We start from the raw sequence: 18,819 nt of genomic DNA on the forward strand, positions 1-18,819 counted from the left end.
GAACAAAAGCTAGCTCTGCCTGCTAAATCCCTGGCAGGCCCGGGCTGCGAGAAGGCCAGCGGGTCCCTGTGCCCCTCTGGAGAAACTTCTTGATCAGGCTCCAACAGTGTCAGTCTCCTGCAGGAGAGCCTCTGACAGCTTCCCCCCAACCCCGTCCCTTCAGTCCGACATGTTCTCAGCCCCACGTGGGAGACGGTGGCTTTGCAGCGAATCTGGGTTCTCAGCTCTGCCATTTCCCAGCTGTGCTACGTAAGCAAGTGACTTCACCTGGCTCAGCCTCAGTTTCCCCATCTGCAAACTGGGAGTGAGAGTCGTTCAACCTGAGGAATTTGTTGTCAGATTTGAAGGAGATAAGGCCTGGGGCAGGCCCCCCTAAATCCTGTCATCCTCTTGCTCTCCTGAAATCCTCTTGCTGTCTGGTTTCATCTCCCTAAGTCAGTCCATGTGCCCTGCATCCCAGACACCCGGGACACGCTCACTCATCTTAACACCTCTGTGCCTTTCCCAACAGGACAGCATTTCCATAATGACGCCAGCTACTGTTCACAGAGCTCTTTCTATGCCCCACTCTTTGCAGCAAGCAGGTGACAGGGACAATCTCCTTTACCCACAACTCTCTGAGATGGACATGATGATCCGATCAGGAAAATGAGGCACAGAGGGGCATCCTCCAAGGCCCTGCTCACCTCCTCCTTTGCAGTCTCCGGGGACCCTGGCTGTGCCTGGGCCCAGTCTCTCATCCCCACCAGAGCTTCCTCTGTCTCAGTTCCCATAACACCCTATTGTAAAGGTCTGTTTCCTTGGCCACAGACCCTGCGAAAATTGAGTCTGCGGCTGATTCATTTGCATGCCCTTAGCGCCGAGCACAGGGCTCGCACATAGCTGGTGCTCAGAAAAGCAGTAAGTAAACAATAAGTAAGGAAAAGACAGAGAACATGAACTTCTTTTCTGGGTCCAGTATAAAAGAATACAAAAATAGCACTGCCTGGAAATTGTTTTTGGCGCATGTTGAAGGGGTTTTATGAATAACTTTTTAATTTTACTTCTACAGCACAGGAGTTTATAATCTTTCTTAAAATAGGTCTACATTTCTTCAACGACTCCAAATAACGCCCATATAAAGAAACAGTGGCATGCCATACATCAGTGCATGAAGTGTGGAGGGAAGGGACTAACCTCAGACCCTAATGCTGTCGAGATGAAATTAAGTCATTCCTGATCCTGAATGGGAGGCGTGGAAGAGGCCTTACCTTCCTCTCCACTCTCTTCCACTTTCGCTGTTGAAAGGCTCTGGGCTTTGGCAACTGACCGGTGTTCAGATCCTAGTGTACTGCTCACCCGGATCTGCAGGCTTAAGTGGGTTACTTACCTGTTTATTTATTTGAAATATTGGAGATTGTACCTAACCTAAAGGCTTAATTGAAATTATAATGCAGCCAGCATATAATAAGTGTTTAAAAACTGGTTGTTATCATTACAATTTTAGTTGTTTTTACCATGAGTGCCGTTATCATAGGGCCGGCTGCGTGTAGCCGCGGCCAGCAGGGACGAGCCTGGTGGAAAAAGGAAGGGGTCTGGGTGCCTTTGCTAGTTCCGTCAGGCTCAGGCTGCCCGGCATCTGACTGGCGTTTGTTATGGAGCACAGCTGTGGGATCGTGCCTGCTAGGAATCCAACCGTGTGGAAATGCAACAACTGTGGGATTTATGGCTGAGCTGACAGCGATTGTATGGAACCCATATTTCTAAGTTCTCATGAAAATGATGGGACAAACACATTCCTGCCCGGAGAGTCAGATGTTAGGATTGGCGGCTCTTGGAACTCAAAGCACAGCCCTCCCCTGAGTCCTTCTGATGCGTCCCAACTCACATTATCTGATCAAACTCAGCTCTCCTTTCCCTCATGTACTGATTAATTCAATACAGATTTCCTAAGCATCCATTCTGCGTTAGGCAGTATTTGACACTAGCGATGTATTAAAACACCAAGCAAACACACTCTCTTCTTTTTCCGAGCTCCCAGTCAGTGAGGGAGAGATACACATGAACAGGCGACCTCCATGCAGAGGGGATACATGGGGGAACCCAGGTATTGGGGAGTGGTGTGCTGGTAAATGTTAACAGCAGGCTCGGGGGTCAGGGAGAAGGAAGCCCTGATCTGTAGCCTTTGCTGATGTCTGTGGTGTAAATACTCCCCCCATGGCTGATTTCGGGTTCCCCGTGTGATGTTACTGAGGATGGAATTGGGAAGAGATGTGCAGTAAGTAGCATGCCATTATGTGGCATTTTTACTATATAGATAAATAGCTAAAATAACCTGAAGAGCATAGATAACATTATAGTAAAAATATTTAGGTGATTAGTTTTGAGGAGGGATTAGCTATATTTTATAATTTGTTTAATTACAAGTTCATGTAAATTAATTTTTGTTGAAGGCTGTGTTTAACAACTAGCTGTCAAAATCCCTGAAAGGAACATGTATAAAAGACCCATGGACAAAGTCAAAGGGGGGTAGGATTGAGGATGGGAGGTGGGGTTGGGTGAGGCAGGGGAAAGTGGTGGTGGGAGAATGGAGACAACTGTACTTGAACAACAATTAAAAAAAAAAAGAAGGAAGGAAAGAAAAACTCCTGGAAATTTAATAGCCGCTTCTGCAAGCTGGTTCTAGCGCACCTCTGAAGGGGCCCAGGCCAGGGCCAACAACGCGCTCCTTCCCTCCTTCCAGGCCCGTCTTCCTCCAACCCGCACACCTGTGCTTGTTCTGTGTCCTTAGCAGAAGGTGCCATCCCATTCTTCACCTCCGTCCTTCTGCTTTCCTTCCTTCCAAGGCCAACTGCCCCTTCTGCACAGCGAGGCTTGTCTTCTTTGCCCGGTGTCCCCTCCCATTTTCTCTCTATCCGTAAGTTCCGGTGCGAGCAGCCAGGTCCGTGCAGTGTGACCCTGCCCCTCCGGCTAGAGTCCATTGGATAACAGGTAGGCCTCTGGCCCAAGTTAGCCTGTAGGTCACACACAAAGATTTCAGCTCCCTGCCGATCAAAGCAGAAGTGCTTGTCTGATGTGAGACAGAGAGACAGCTGGGGTGAGAGTCCCGGCACCTTCTGGGGTTCCTTTAGTACTCAGGTCCTGCTTCCGGTCTGACCCTGAGGCCCGGCTGCATCTGTGCCCTAGGGTTCTGGGGGTACTCCAGGCTCTCCCGAGAGCACTCAGTTAATCCTCGGCACAAAATTCCTGCCTTGTGCTCTGCTTCTGGGATCTTGCTATAAGGCATTCGATGCTCAATAAACACGTATCCTTTCTGAAGCTAGCTTCTGGAGAGGTCTGCACCCAAAAAGCCCCACGGATCCACAAGTCTCCCCTGGCCGGCCCAGCCTTCTCTGCTCTGAGTTTCTCCACACCTACCTAGCTAGACATTTAGCGAAGGTCGCACTGGGTTTCTTTGCGGATGATGCCTACTTCAGAATGGTGGCCTTAGCCTGCAGAGATGACCAGTCCTCACAGGCCTGGTTAATTATTCAAAATTGTTATGTCCCAAACTCTAATTTCAAATTCTGATAGTCCGTCCAGCTTGGTTCCAGTGACTTCTCCTCATGCTGCCAACTGTGTTTGGGGTGGGTGGGGGTTATAATGAAAACATGGGTCCCTGTGGGTGCAGAGAGGCCTTCTCGGAAGAGAGGACCAGGCACCCCCAAATCGTCTACTGCATGGCCTGGTTGTGGCCCAATTCCTCACTCTCCGGGAGGAGGTGATCTTCTGGCAAAAAGACGCATCAGAACTCTTCCGTGAGCGGAGACCCGTGTCAGCAAGAACAAGAAGACATTCACTTTGAAGGCGGAGACCAGGGCAGACAGGCTTCACTGGTGCTGAGACCCGGTGGGGAGAGGAGTACAAAGAGTGTAGAAAGGAATAAGAGTAAGACACCAAGGCAGAAAGGACTTCTAAGCGTCCATGCAAGGTAGGCTTAACCCGGACTGAAAGGTCAGGCCAAGATAGATCCTGACCAGCTGTGGAAGTCACGTGTCCATAAGGAAAGCAAAGCACTAGGAATTTGGTTGGCCCTCCAATATAAGTATTTGTCATCATCATCACTGTCATCATTATTATTTTAAACGATTTTCTGGTGGCAGCCTAGGCTGCAGGCTTTTCTAGTGTTGACTGCAGCAATCACAGTGTTATGCGTGCAAGCCTCGCCTCTCTTGGCCTCGGTTTCCCCATTTCCACCGTGAGGGGTTGGACCTGATGTTCTCCAGCGTTTCCTCCATCCCAGTACGCTATTTTCCAGTCTGATGGAGACACAGATTCAGAGGTTTATCTTTGACTCGGAGAAGTTGCTGGGGTTGGAAATGATATGTTAGATAATAACAGGACATGTGTACGCCGGAGATTGTAATCAAAGAGCTCAGAGCCAAACAGTCTGCATTTCTGCTTTTCTCCTCACTTGCCCTGCAGTGGGTCCCAGGAAGCCTCTGGAAAAAGCAGAGAGTGGCAGAGAGAAGGTATGAGCCTCTCTAGGGGGGTGGGCACCCTGCTTTAGTTCTGAGGGAAAGTGGAACTGGACCGAGTTTCCCAAGTCAGGAAGGATGACAGAGTGTGACAAAGGACATTGAGCAAAGGAGAGAGGGCCAAAGACTGAGGCATGTGTGGCGTCACTTGTGTGAGCTCCGAGAGCGACTTAAAACCCTCTAGGCCTTGGCCTCCTCAAATGAAAACTGCACGGGGTAATGCCCGCCTTGTGTGCGGGTGGGGGTGGGGCGCAGTGGCAGGCTGGGGTTCCCCAGGCCCTGTGGCTTCCCTGGCTGCCACTCGTAGGAAAAACCAGGAACTGAGGGCTCTGTTCTTGCTTCTTTACTTTTGTGACTCTGATGGCCAGCAGCCCGCAGTGATTGAGTCGGTGCATTTTATCCTGTGCTAGAGGGAGATTTAATCCAGCTGAGGACATGTGGCTGCGGCCAGCACCTACACTGAGAAGGGACATCTTGGTCACCTGGTCCGGGCTCCTGTTGTGTGAGTCTCCTGACTTGGAGCCACAGAGCGGCTGCAAGAGCCCCGGGGGGAACCCACGTTTGCTGTGCTAGGCCCCCCTCCGTCACAGATGGCTCTCTCTCAAATGCATGTGAGGTGCTGTTGAGAAAAAAAAAAGACACTTGTTTACATTACCTTGCGTAAATCTGCCTGACAATGTGGATTTGCTGACTCACCTAGAATAATATCTGCCATCACACTAGCAAAAACTTCCATTTATAGAGAACCCACAGTACCTGCCATTGTGCTAAGAGTCTTTCTCTCACTGAGTCTTCCCAACCGCCCCACCAAGACGCAGTTTTACAGAGAGGAAATGGAGACGTCTACGGGTTAAGTCACTTGCCTGAAGTTACAGGACTAGTGTCAAGAGTTCCGACCCCGCGGCCTGACAGCAAAGCCTCCGATCGTGGTTTTAACTTAAGGGCAGGGACGCGCGTTGGCATTTCCTGTTTCTTCGTGCTGAATGAAGTTGGGAATCCTCCTTCCCATTTATTCCTTTCAGTGGGTCTAGCCGCTCTTCGCAGACCTTCCCTGCTTTTGCGAGTAGTTGGTTTCACCCGCTGAGGGCTGTGCCCCCCCAATCGGACCTCGCGCGGGCTGAAACACGTCCCCGCTGGTCCCAGTGCAACCGGGCTGGCTGCCCACCCCCAGGGAGCGCTCCGGCCCCAGCCCAGCCCCCGCGCTCCGCGGGGTCTTCTCACCCCGCCCCCAGGCTCCTGCGGCTCTCTCCTGCGTGCTCCGGGCCTCAGTTTCCTCGTAAAGGAGGGAGCTTGATGCCTTCCTCCGGCAGGTAGCGAGCGGTCCGTAAAGCGACTCTCGCAGACACTCGAAGAAGGTTAGCCTGAAGGCAGAGTCGCCATTCTCCCGGCGAGGGGAGGGGCCGGTGCTCCTCCCGGTCCCTTCCCCCTCAACACCCCCATCCCTGCCGCCCCGCCCCGAAGGCGGCTCTGGCCCGCGCCCTGCCCACCCCACCGAGCAGCCGCAGCGCTCCCGCCCCGCTGCCCGGAACCAGCTGAGCACAGCTGGACCCAGCAGCCGCCGTCGCCGGTGCCGCAGCAGCAGGTAGGGGAAGGGGGCGGCCCCGGCCCCGGGTATTTGGGGATCTCGGGTATCCGGGTGCTGCTTCTTTCTCCCCGCCCGGTCCCAGCTCGCCCGCGCCTGGAGCTCGGCCTGGGGCACCGGGGGAAAAGGGCTCCCTCTCTAACTTAGGTCATCTTTCAGAGGACCAAGGAAGTTTGGGTTGGGGGGCTAGGGCGGGAGAGGAGCGGGGGTCGGGCCCCCAATCACGGGCCCCGCTTTGCCCCAAGCATCTGAGCCAACCTTGATCCCGCCCCCACAGCTGGTGGAACTGGGCCCGGGGTCACCACTGCGCTCCTGGTATCTGACCCCGGCTTGCAGGTAGCTGCTCGTCCAAGGTGTGGGCGGCGGCTCCGCTGGGGAACCCGCTCGACGGATCCTTGACTGCAGGGTAATAGTGCCTTTGCCTGCTCATCCTGGGCGACGGGGATCCCTTAGCCTCCTTCCTCTTTCTGGACCCAGCACTGTTAGAAAGTTTTCCCTGTGCTCGTCTGAAAGCTTGCATTTGCTACCTGGAGATGCTGTCTCCTCTGCAGCTGCGTGTTTGTCCCCTTCCCTGACACAGGCAAACTCCTTTCAGAGCTGAAGGCCGTGATTGGAGTCTCCCTTTCTCCCTGGGCCCCCATCTGGTCTCAGGTCTGATCACTCCAGACCTGATTGCGAAGGGTCTGACTCCTCCAGGGCAAGCAGGCTGCCCTGGGCCATGCCCAAGGGCAAGCCTGAGCCCTCGGAATCTTTGGGTAGGCAGGGGACATGCTTTGTAGCCCCTCATCTGCCCAGAGCACTGAAGAGCCAAAGGCATTCAGAGCTGTGCTGAAGGTAACTGGGGCTTTGTGGAAGGCAGGGCTGCAGGGGGAGGTCCTGCTTCTGAGCTGCCTGGAGCACTTCTGAAAGACTTAATCCTGCACATCCCGTTCTCCCAGGACCACATTTCTGACCAGGGCACCGTCACCTCATGCAGCATTCCACTTTCCCATGAGCATAGCTTGAGGTCTGACCCCAACCCTGCTCCACAGTTGATAGAACCGAAGGGCCCTGAGCATTTGCGACAGGCTGGTAGTCACACAGGGAGGAGGGGGCAGGCCTGGGACCCAGTTCCAGCTGACTCCCTGCAGCTGGTGGGACCTTAGACTCTTTCGTGAGTGTTCCATTCACTAAGGGACTGACTACTGCCCCCCCATACACACACACTTGGGAGTGCTGATTGGTGTTTCTTGGGGGTGTTAAGGGGAAGAGGCTTGGAAGGGAGTAGGAAAGGTGGGAGGGGGGATGGTGGGCATCCAGCTCCCTTGAAACTGCATTTTCCTTTCTGAGGCCTCGCTATTTATAAATGCCAGGGAAATTGTAAACAGCCGGGAGAGCTTGAGTTGGCACCAGAGTGAGTTACACAGCAGCAAAGAGGGTTTCCGTGTGAATCAGGGAAGGAAACTTTACTCCAGAATTTTCCGATCTTTTTTATTAGGGACTGACATGAACTTGGGAGAGCAGGCAGCTCTCTGGAGGGGAGGCCGCAGGGTTTGCCTTCTGTGGCATTTCCTTCCTCCCTGCTCCCTTGGTTCAGTCCTCTTTGGGTCCAGTGCCTTGTCCTGTGAGGGCCCAAGAGCCACCAAGGAGGATAACGCTCTCTGTCCTCAAGACACCTCCCATCTGTAGTGGGCGACACAATCGTGTGATACTGATAGTTGCTTCAGCCTGTAAGAGGGGTGACTAAGTCTGTCCGGGCCACCCAGCCCTCAAAAATGAGTTCTGGTTTCCCAGGAGATAAAAGGATTGAGGGAAACGACATTCTAAGGAACCACAAGAGCTTGTGCAAAGGCACTGAGGCTTTCTGAGCAATAATCCACGTGGCTAGAATGGAGAATGGGGGAAGGGTGGAGTGGTGGTGTTGAGAATGTAAGTAACGATGGAAGTAGGCTGTGAACTAAGCCTTTGGACCTTATTTTAAAGGTAATGAGTCGAGAAAGGTTTTTGGCCAGAGCAATGATAAAAACTTTCATTCTGGTGGCTGATGTAGCAGATGCGTTGGAAAGGGCTCCCCTGGAGGCAGGGGGATCCCAAGGAGGCTGTTGGATGGTCAGGTGACAGAGAGTCCAGTTCTGAACCAGAGCAGTGGCCCCAGGGTGGGCCAGAGTGGCAGATTCTGGAACCCAGCTGAAGATCTCGGGACCGACTATAAATTTCATCTAAAAGCAGCCCTACCTGGTGTGGCTCGTTTGGTTAGAACTTACAGGTACTGGTTAAAGCTGCTAAGTTATTCTGAGTTTTGCTGTGTTATTTTTTCTTCTTTTTTAAGCAAAAAAATATTTGTTAAAGATTTAGTCCTGGCTGGATAACTCAGAGCATCGTCCCTATACACCAAGGTTGTGGGTTTGATCCCTGGTCCAGGCACATACAGAAATCAACCAGTGACAACAAATCAATGTTTCTCTCCCTCTCTTAAAAAAAGGAAAGGAAATTAATAAATGTTTTAAAAATTTAAAAAAAAACAAAGATTCAAACGTGGAGAAGAGTATCGAGTGACTTTCATTTCTCCAAACCCCCTTTTTTCCCCCAGAAGTAGCCATGGTTAACAGCTTTGTGTGCACTTGTGCCAAATTATTACAAGCAAGAGCTATAGATTGGATGCGTTCACACTTCCTGGGTTCCCAGTGCCAGTAGATCACTTCCCCCTACTCCGTCTGTGTGGGTAGTTTGGGTCTTTCAAGAGAAGTTGTCAGGCCATGGCAATGACTTACGCAAGGTCTGCAGTCCTTGGCTGAGGCTGTGGTCTCTGGTTGTCTTCAGGAAAACTTTATAGCCTAAACCTCCAATCTGAGGGTGTATATTTGCTGATTTGAGACTACAGGACTGAGAGGAGTTAAAAGTACTAACTTGGGAGTGGAGCCACAATGTTTGTTCTTCTGAGTGACCCGGGGCAAATGCTGGTTCTCTGGGCCTCAGTTTCCTCATCTGTAAAATGGGGGGATGTTGATCTGCATCATGAGCATAGAAAACGACCTTTTTAGCATACCCAGCACTGGAACATGAATTACTTTGTGGATTCGTCACAACCATTCCTCTGATCCCCTGTGTGCTATGATCCCCTTTTACAGATGAGGTAACTGAGGCTTGGAGAGGCTAAATAATGTACCTCGGGTTATAAGGCTACTTGGTGCTGGTGCCAGGATTCTGGAAGTCTGAGAGCCATGGATCTTAATCACTGCAAACATTCTCCTGAAGGTTCCTTCTAGTCCTGACATGAGAACTGATAGGGGAGTTCTGCTGTGGCTGTGGCGATGGCCATGAGTCAGTGTGCATGGCTCGGGAGCTCAGTCCTGCAGCAGAGGCCTGGAGGGGCCTCCCAGGGCCGTTTGAAATGCATACTTTTCTGTAATACGACCAGCAGGACTCCGGAGGGAGGGTCCGTTTTTCCTCCATTTCAGAGAACATAAGACTTGCCCAAGCTCACTTGTTGAGTTGGGGGCCCAGCCAGGACCAGTCCCCCTCCTTTCACCATTTGAGCCCGCGTTCTGGAAAACTTTCTGGGGGAGCCAGGAAAAGTGAACCCCTCTGCCCCGCAGTTATTCTCTGAGAAAATGCCTTTAGAAGCAAGAAAATGCAGGTCCCAAGAGTTATGCATTTTGGGGGGGAGGGAAAGAAAGAGACCAGTGTTTAGGCCTAAGTAAAAATATCTTCTCTCTTTGAGCTGAGTGAGCGTGTGTGTCGTGTTTCAGCCTGATGTGGTTTGTGAGTTGGGAGACCACAGGCAGCCTCAGTTCCTGCTGCTCTCAGCTCCCCCTCTCCCCGCTCTGCCCTGTGCCTGGGACCACATCAGCAATTTAAGGGTACAGCAGAGAAAAGCGGTGGGCGTGGGCCTGGTTTTGCCACTGACAAAGTACTGGGTGACTCGCGCTAATACATGCCTTTCTCCGGGCCCCAGTGTTCACTTGGCACTGGGGGGTGGGGTGGACAGGATAATGTCGGGCTTTCCTTGGTTCTGATGGCCGTTAGTCGGAGGGCTTTGTTCTCCATGCAGGAACGTGGGGCCTGCTTGTCCGCCAGCGCGGAGCAGCCCACAGCAGTCCCCACTGTTTAAGATACTTGCGCCAGTGCCAGCCGGAGATTCAGCTGCTGTTCATGAATTTGGTCTTCATGGACTGAATTGGTTGCCCTATTTTGCAGATGAGGAAGTTGAGGCCTGGGGTTCATTTGTGTATCCTATTCCCTGTTGTATAAGCAGTAAGAATCTGGCCATATATAGCATGCTTATTGTGTGGTCACCGTTTGTCTTCACTGTCTTATTTCATCTTTTAACAGCCCTATGAGAGAGGCGATAATGATTCCGTTTTACAGATGAGCAAACCGAGGCTTGGCCTAGAGGGCTGAAATGACTTACTTTCTTGGAGCTTCACAGGAGCCCTGAGATTGTCACGATGGACCTCGTTTTGTAGATGAGAAAACAGAGACCCTGAGCTGTGAGCTCTCCTGCCCAGGGGTCCCCTGGGGCCACATGGCCAGTTAGGTTCCTTCCTAGGCCCCCCATTCTCCTCCTTCCTGGTGACTTGCTCTTTCTCAGAAGGAGCCTCTGTGCCTTTGGCATTCAATGCTTGGGTTAAGGGATAGCACCTGGGCTGTAAAGCATCCCTGAAATTTGCTCTTCCCGAGGGGACTCCAGAGATGTTTTTTTTGAGCCATGGTGTCTGTCTCAGGCAACTTTGATGGAGGCGCCACGCCAGTGGGAGTGGATTCATTGCTTCTGCTTTTAAGCAAACAGCCTTATTACTTTCCAACCTCAATAAGGATGCTATGTGGGCTTGTTTTATTTGCCAAGCAAAGAATGTATATGTGGTATAGGTAAGCTCTCTGGGTGGAGGTTGGCCCTTTGTTTCCTTCCTATAGTGACAGTGGCTGGCTGGGCCCTTGGTGGGTTACTCAGTAAGTATTAGCTAATTTGGGGGGAGTAGCAAAGTGCTGTGTGGGTGGGATACCCATGGACTATGGGGTTTTTTTCCCTCCTCTCCTCTAGGGACTCTTTTCCTTTTTCTATTTATAACAAATGTTGATGATAGGAAATTTGGAAGATAAAAATATTAAAAATAGGAACTGTCTCTAATTTGGATGCATTTCCTTCCTGATATTTTCAGCACTTTTTTTTTTACCCCCACATAATTGTGGTCATGCTGCATTTATAATTTCCTATTCTGACTTTTTGTTTCTTTTAACATTATGGCATAAATATTTTCTCATGTTATTCAGGACTCTAAATTTAATTTTTAAAAAGTTTTTAAAGTATACTAAACCTAAGTAGATAAATGTATGTTTACTGCTGTTTTAAATTTTTTGTTCCAATAGTCCAGGAGATTAAAGAAGTGAACTTATACATTTTACTTACAAAAAAAACAAAACAGGCTTTACTTTTTATTATGAAAATGATAAGTGCCAGTCTGATTTTTAATCACTCTCTGTAATTGGATTAATGGTGTAAATACAGCACGGTTCATTGAACCCATCCTCTAGTATTAGGCACTTAGGCTGTTTATAAATGATGCTTCAGTGAACATCCTAGTGCATAAATTATTCTTCTCTCATTATTTCTTAGAAGGGTACCCAGGACTTGGAGTTTCTGGGTGAAAATGACATATTTTGCTACATTTTGCCAAATTGCTGTCCAGAAAGTTTGCAGCCTTTCTTACCCCCACCAGCCACGCCTGAGGGTGAGGGCCTTTTGTGGGAGCCTCAGGAGCTGGTTATCCACATTCTAGCTCAGGGCCCATTTACCGAAGCATCATACTTCATTCATTCATTCGTTGAGCAAAGACATTTTCACAGATCAGCATCAGTACAGGATAACAGTTAAAATCCAGGCTGACGAAGTGGAGAGAAGCTGGTTCTCATTCTGTGCGCAGTTTCTGCTTTGCACTTGCCATAAGACCTTGAACTTACGCTAGGTCACTGCTCCGCCTCCTCACTTAGAACAGAAGGGCTTGACTTTGTGTTCCCTTGACTTTGGTGTGAGTGTGGTGACCCTGAGCTGAAGACCTATCTTACCTCAAAACAGTTTCTAGGCTCTGACCTTTAGAGTTGGACCTTGGGAATCACCTGGCCCCACCCCCTTACTTCATGGCTGAGGATATTCACACTCAGAGAGAGCAAGTGAACTTCCTAAAGCACACAGCAAGGCCTCTGATTGCTACTCATCGAAACCAAAATGAATTCAGTTCTTATTAAACCTAAGGCCGGGGAAGATCAAGGAACCTGGCCGTGGTCCGACCCCTAGCTTGTCTGGGCAGTGCGGTCTTGAGAAAGTCATTTCCCTCTCTAACCGGTTTCCCGCATTGCAAAATGGAGCATGGCGCTTTCTCAAGTCTTCCCAGGTCTGCTTTTCTGCCAGCTGAAGGTTTGATTTCAAGATCCAATGGCAGGTGTGTCAATTGTGCATCCTAAATTGGGGTGCTTTTTGAGATCACTAGTACAGAGGTTAGGTCAGAGACTCCATATTAAGACTTAAAGACGCCCTGGCTGGTGTGGCTCAGTGGATTGAGCGCTGGCCTGAGAACCAGAGTCATTAGTTCAATTCCCAATCAGGCCACATGCCTGGGTTTGCAGGCCAGATCCCCAGTAGGGGGCGTGAGAGAGACAACCACACATTGAAGTTTCTCTCCTCTTTCTCCCACCCTTCCCCTCTGCCTAAAAATAAATAAATAAGAAAGACATAAAAAATATCTCCGGACCCTTGCCCGCCTCAGGGGTAGGGTTTTGTTAACAATGTTGCAGCTGGACAAAAGAGATGTTCTAGAGCATCTCAGACTTATCCTGCACACAGATCAACTGCGGGTTTTGTTAAAATGCAGACTCTGGGGTGAAGGCTGAGACTCTGCGTTGCTAATGACCTCGCAGCTGACACAGACGTTGCTAGTCCAGGGACCACAGTGGGAGTCGACATCCCTTCCTTGTGCAGAGCTCAGATAAGAGCCCAAGTTTCTTAAAGTCTTTTCTTTGAGACTCTTCCTACCCATCATGTTTGCCTCCCTCTTCTCTTCCCAGCCCTGAGTTGAACTATTTGGTCCACAGCTGCACGTTTCTAGAATCTGAAGAGCTCTTGAAATATTTTGCTGCCTAATTTCGCAGCAAGGTAGGACTGGTCCTTGTTTAAGAGAGAGTGACTCAGTAGGAAGCCATCCGAAGAGGGAGAAATGCAGCCGGAGGACCTAACATTTGGCTTAAACATTCCCAGCTGAAGTTTTTGTACTTAAGATTATAAACATTATTTTCAACCTACAGGCTGCAAACTACAGCCCTGGGGAGGCGCCAGACTGTTTTTTACCTCTGGGCTAAGAATGGTTTCTACATTTTCAAAAGGCTGTTAAAAAAAAAATCCAAACCCAAACAAGGAAGAAGATGCAAAACAGAGGGTATAGGGCCTGCCAAACCTAAAATATTTACTGCCTGGCCCTTTACAGTAAAAGTCTGTTACCCCCCTGATGTAGCGTGACCAAGGCTTTCTGTTTTTCTGTGGTGAGCAAGAGGCCTAGCCCCATCGCTTGGAATTTAGTGAGACCAAGGTGTAGGGCAGGCAGCAGCCTGGTTTGGTGGGAACTGCCCAGGCATCTCAGCTGTGTGACCCTGTGCACGTTATTTCGCCTCTCTGAGCTCACGTCCTTCCTTCACAAAGTGGGACAATGGTATCTGCCCGGCAGAGTTACTGTGAGGATGAGAGATGATGTGTGTCGAGCTCAGCACTTGGTAAGTGCCCAGAAGATGGTAACCGTTGTCCTTGGGGCAGCCCTTTGAACCCTTCTGGCTTTACTGGACAGATACCACGTTTCTCCCACCAAATCTGAAGGTCCCCCGCAGTGAGCTGCAAGCAGTCTTTTAGGAGAAAAGACACTTCTGTTCCAGTCGCCCTCACCCCACCCCCAAGGCGAAAAGCTCCTCTTCAGCCACCTTCTAGACAGATGGGGTTCCAGGTGGCTTACACACTTTTGCTGATGGGGCGCTCTCTACCCGAAGGCCAGCCTTTGCCCTGGTGGGCAGCTCTGGCTCTTAGAAAGCGCCTCCTCCTCTCCCTGCGCTCTAAGTTGTAATTCAGCAAACAGGCACCTGGCTAGCCTGGGCTGGGATCTGAGGACCGGAAGGAGCCGCCTCTCTTTCTGGCTCCGTCTAGGGCATGTGGGGAATGGACTAGACTCAGCGGTTTGTGGACCTTGTTTTTAAGCCGCTGCAGCTTTAAGGTCTGAAAAGGAAAACAGACCAACTTGGAGTTAGCCGGGGCTCATTCCAAACCCCACGGAGCTGGAAACTGGAGCTCCCTGTGTCCACATCCTGGGAAAGGGTGTAATGCTCATTTTGCCCACAGATGGCAGCACCTGTACTCTTAGCCCGCTCTGTGTGACAGCGGAGACCAGGGGCCTGTGAGATCTCAGAGCAGCTTAGCTTCCAAGGGGAAGGAGAGGTTAGAGGAGATTTCCTGGAGGAAAGCTGGGCTTGATCATGCGTGGAAGGAGAAGAGAAGAACAGAGATGAAAGCGAGGTCTGGAACAGAGGAAGCAGCCTGGGCGAAGATGATGCGAGGCTGCAAGGCACAGAGTGTAGCTGTGTCTGGCTGCACCTTGGGGTGGGGGGTGTGGGTGGGAAACAGGAACTGAGAGTCGAGGCTCCAGGGGCCAATGGGGGCAGATCATAAAGATGTCCAGAAGTTGGTAAAGGGTCTTGGGCTTGATCTGGGGGCTGCAGAGAGCCAAGGCGGAACCTGAGCAGAGCAGCGACACGGTCCAGCCGTGCCCTGAGGAGACCGCTCTCAAGGAAGGAGAGAGGAAGTGGGAGGACCAGTTAGGAAGCACTGCAGTCACCCCGTGAGAGGAAGAATCGTTTCTAGAGAAAGACTCAGCAGTTTGACTAACAATCAGAGAAAATGTATGCACTGTCCAAAACCGTAGACACAGTTTTATCTCATTTAACCCTTCTGGTGAGTCTGTGGGGTGGGTGCTAACCTAATACCTCGTTTATAGAGAAGGACACTGAGAGGCAGAGGGGTGCAGGAACTCAGTCGAGGTACATAGCCAGTTAACCGAAGGACCATTCCGCCTGTCCCAGAGTCCGCCCGCAGCCACTGCTCTGAAGCTGGTGGTAAGCATTGTAAGCGGAGTTCAGGCATGCGATGAGGTTGCCGTAAATGTTAATGGGACTTTATGTTGGATTAATGGAGGCATAAGATCTAGGATGATAGAGGTGAGAGTTCTGCTTGCCCTGCTTTGGATAGAGCTCATTTGTATGTTTAAATCTGGGTCTTTTTTAAAAAAGATTTTATTCATTTACTCTTAGAGGGGAAGGGAAGTAGTGAGAGAGAGAGAGAGAAACATCAATGTGTGGTTGCCTCTCACACGCCTCCCACTGGGGACCTGGCCCGCAACCCAGGCATGTGCCCTGACTGGGAATCGAACCAGCAACCTCTTGATTCACAGGCCCATGCTCAATCCACTGAGCCACACCAGCCAGGGCTGGGTTGTTGCTGTTGTTGTTTCCAGGGACAGGATTCATTTGGAGTAGGTCAAAGAAGTGGGTAAGGGAACCAGACATCCTGGTCTCAGGAGAAGCTGGAGGAAGCGGCTGTGTAACTTGCAGAAAACTTAAGGGCCGGGAGCACTGTTTTCAAGTCTCCAAGGAGTTTCTGGGAAGCAGGGTGACGGACCTGTGCTGGGTGACCGCAGAGAGAGAGAGATTTCAGCACATCCTAATGACGGTGTGTCTAGCCGGCCAAACTCTCCAACAGTGGGTCTCGAAGCCTCGGCAGGGAGCAAGGTCCCATTGTTGGAGGCCTGCAGACAGGGGCTGTGTGCCCCTCGTCGTGGGGGCTGGGGAGGCGTGGAAGCGTTCAGTTTGATCAGATGATCTTGAGCCCTTGACACTGAGAGTCTTTGCCCTTTATTCACAGGTGGTGCTGACGCCCATTCTTACAGCTTCTGCCTTGATCCCAGCACCTCCCCTGGCACAGCCCTCTTCACCCTCACAGCCCTGCAAGGTAGGTAGCGCGGCGCAGACCCCGGAGTCCATGCAGACCCCGAGTCCTCCTAAATTGGGCTCTGACTGCCCCCCCCACCCCCAGAAGTCTGAAGGGGACAGTGAAGCCTTGCTGGTCTCCATAGTGGACTCAGAGGTAGTTTCTGAGGTTTTTCTAGTAAAGCTCAGAGCACATTTCCACCCATTGTCTCATTTGCTTCTCACCTGCCCCTGAGAGGGAGGCCAGGCAAGGGTGATCCTGCGGGGGAGCAGCGAGGGCTGACCGGGCTGGGTGCCAGGGTGCCTGGGCCCCCCCGCCTGGCTGTGCTGCTTGCTGGCTGTGCAGCTGCAGGACAGTTGCCTTCCCTACCAAGGCCTCTCTTGGCTCTTCTGTGAGAGGGTGGGTTCCCCTGGGGAGGAAGGAGGTGCACAGATTCTCCCTGGAGGCTCTGGAGAGGTGAGAAAACCTGGGGCGTGGCTGCCAAGTCGCCAGCTTGTTGACTGTAGGAGGGGCACCTGAGACTGTGTGTGTGTGTGAGTCAAGGTGAAGGTGGATGAGTCATACCCACCTGGGGACACGGGGGAGCTGGCAGGGTGGGGCCCACCTGACTATCAGATTCACAGGTGACCTGACGAGGTGGGCTGAGATCCAGGGGCCGGGGTGCAGAGTGCTGGGCAGGAGACTCAGGGCACTTCCCAGCTTGGGACTCGGTTTCTCTGCCTGAAAAATGAGCGTGTTGGTCTCCCCTGCACCCCTAACGAGTTGTCGTGAGGACTGCACAAGCCCGCAGATGCTGAAGGACTCTGTGAGCTGTGAAATGGGAAGTATCACTGCTAGGGACTCGCCCAGCGTCCAACGCTGGAAAGGAAGTGAATTTCTAATAGGGGACACCATGCGGAGAGCCTGGAAAACACCCCTCCAGCCCATGACATCACCTCGGTGGCCAAAAGGAGAAGGGGCCGAATGCCTGCACGCTTACTCATCGGCGGCAGGCCAGCTGGCTTCCAGGGGGGACACCGACCACATCCAGGGCTGTTCCGCTTTCCCGCAGCTTAGATGAAAGCGCCTTCTGATAGTCTCCAGAGTGCTTTGCCCTCAAAGCCGAGATTCCTAGCAGGCCTGCTGGGCCCGGGGAGGGGACGTGTCCCCCTTCAGCCAAAGCTTAATGCTACCCAGAGAGGAGGGATGGAAGCTGGTCTTGGTTCTGCAGATCCAGCTTTTGGGACTGAGCCCAAACCGCTCCAACTCCTGAAGCCAAATTGCCTCTAAGTCGTCTGTCACTGAGAAGAGTTACGCTCCATTCGTGCTTTTGGTAGCAACGACACAGGGGCCCGTCTTCTGCCTTCCCCACTTGTGCAGACCCTGCAGGGCCAGGTAGGCTCAGGCCCAGCTGTTAAGTAGGCTTGGCCGGCTTGCCGCCTGCACTGTGCCCACCCCACACCCACTTCTGCTGAACTTGGGCTCAACCAAGGAGGCTGGAGTGGGCTCTTGCTTGTCCAGACCCAACGGTATTTCTTTAGATCTCCAGGTACCACCTCCCTGGAGCGTGCGATACCTTCTCCTTTTAGAAGTTCTCTCTCCTTTTTGCTCCTGGGAGGCTGTGCCATCCAGTTTGTCTCCTATTTCCCTGACCTTCTTTGGGCCCTGATTTTCTGCCTCTGAGTACCAGGATTCCGGCCGCCTTTCTTGTCTTGAGTTATATGACAGCTCCACTTGTTCACTGACTCATTCATTCATTCATTCATGGGTACATTCACTGGACAGAAATTTAGGCCTTGAACTGAGTGTTAGAGAAAAGATTTTCCTGTCCCTGACGTCCTTATAGTCCCGGGTCTCACAGTACGTCGTCATGCACATAACACATTCATTTCTTTAGCTGTAAGGGAAACAGCCAGGGTCATGAGATCACATGGGGTTGGGTGGGGTGATGGGTTTCTATCTGGACGGATGAGGGATGCATTCCTGAAAAAGCCCAGACCTGAAGAGGGAATGGACGGTGGCTGGGTAAGCAGGGAAGGGCGTCCCCAGGCAGCAGGAACAGCATGGACGAGGCTCTGAGGCAGGACGTAGTGGGTGGAGTTGGTGGGGTTCTGAAAGGACGGGAATGTGATGGGAGGAAGGGCCTGGAGACCGCACAGGACTTCAGTTATGCAAGTCCCTGGGGACCTCGGTCAGAGTTTGGATTTTATCCAAGGCCAGCGGGAAACCATTGGAAAGTCTAAAGTAAGGGAGAGATTTGCCCTGATTTCATTATTAGAACCTTGGAAAGAGATAGACCCAAGACCTGAGGGTGCAGTTTTTGGTTCTTCCACACTGTGGCGTCCTGATGCTGCGCCTCGGTACTAGGCTTGAGCAATCCTGGGATGTGCCCTTCCCAGCGTTCTCTAGGATCCTTGCCTTTTGTCGTTGCTGGGCTTCCGCGTGGAGAGAGGAGAGGAATCAGGCCTGCCCCGCCCTTGGAGCTCAGAATTGTGGTGGTGGCTGAGCCTGGAGTTCATTGCGCTAAGTACGAGGGGAGCCAGGGAGGCCTTGTCTTCTTCTGAATCAAGCACTAGGCAGACAGGGCGTGCTGGGCATTCAGGCAGGGGAGTCACGTGTGCAAAAGTTTGGCCACTTGGAACCACTGTGGTTGGGGACTAGTGAGCAGTGCGACCACAGCAGGAATGTGGGGTTGAGGTGGAGAGTGAGGCTAGGAGAGGCATTGAATGCCAGGTCTCCATCCCTTGTGTGCCAGTGAGCCTTGGACACAT

The 18,819-nt window shown here is 51.7% G+C and overlaps 1 protein-coding gene and 1 long non-coding RNA gene across 3 annotated transcripts in view; one reads left to right on the forward strand and one right to left on the reverse strand.

Annotated features, from left to right (window-relative positions):
* GSN (gelsolin) overlaps window positions 1–18,819 on the forward strand; it is a 58,104-nt gene that overhangs the window by 3,072 nt on the left and 36,213 nt on the right. The window contains exons 1-2 of one of the 2 annotated variants that reach the window (XM_045840996.1): window positions 6,025–6,078; window positions 16,004–16,090. The gene's annotated coding sequence lies outside the window, so the exon portion shown is untranslated. Of the gene's footprint in view, window positions 1–6,024; window positions 6,079–16,003; window positions 16,091–18,819 lie in introns of those variants that run through there. The other variant, XM_045840997.1, reaches the window with a different exon arrangement.
* LOC123820248 lies at window positions 2,403–5,329 on the reverse strand. The gene is made up of 2 exons (XR_006785919.1): window positions 4,979–5,329; window positions 2,403–4,460 (listed from the first exon to the last, which is right to left on the reverse strand). It is a non-coding gene; the product is annotated as an uncharacterized LOC123820248 (long non-coding RNA).

This window comes from Phyllostomus hastatus, unplaced genomic scaffold (assembly GCF_019186645.2).
Source record: "Phyllostomus hastatus isolate PE091 unplaced genomic scaffold, TTU_PhHast_1.1 phas_contig_34, whole genome shotgun sequence".
Classification (NCBI taxonomy): domain Eukaryota; kingdom Metazoa; phylum Chordata; class Mammalia; order Chiroptera; family Phyllostomidae; genus Phyllostomus; species Phyllostomus hastatus.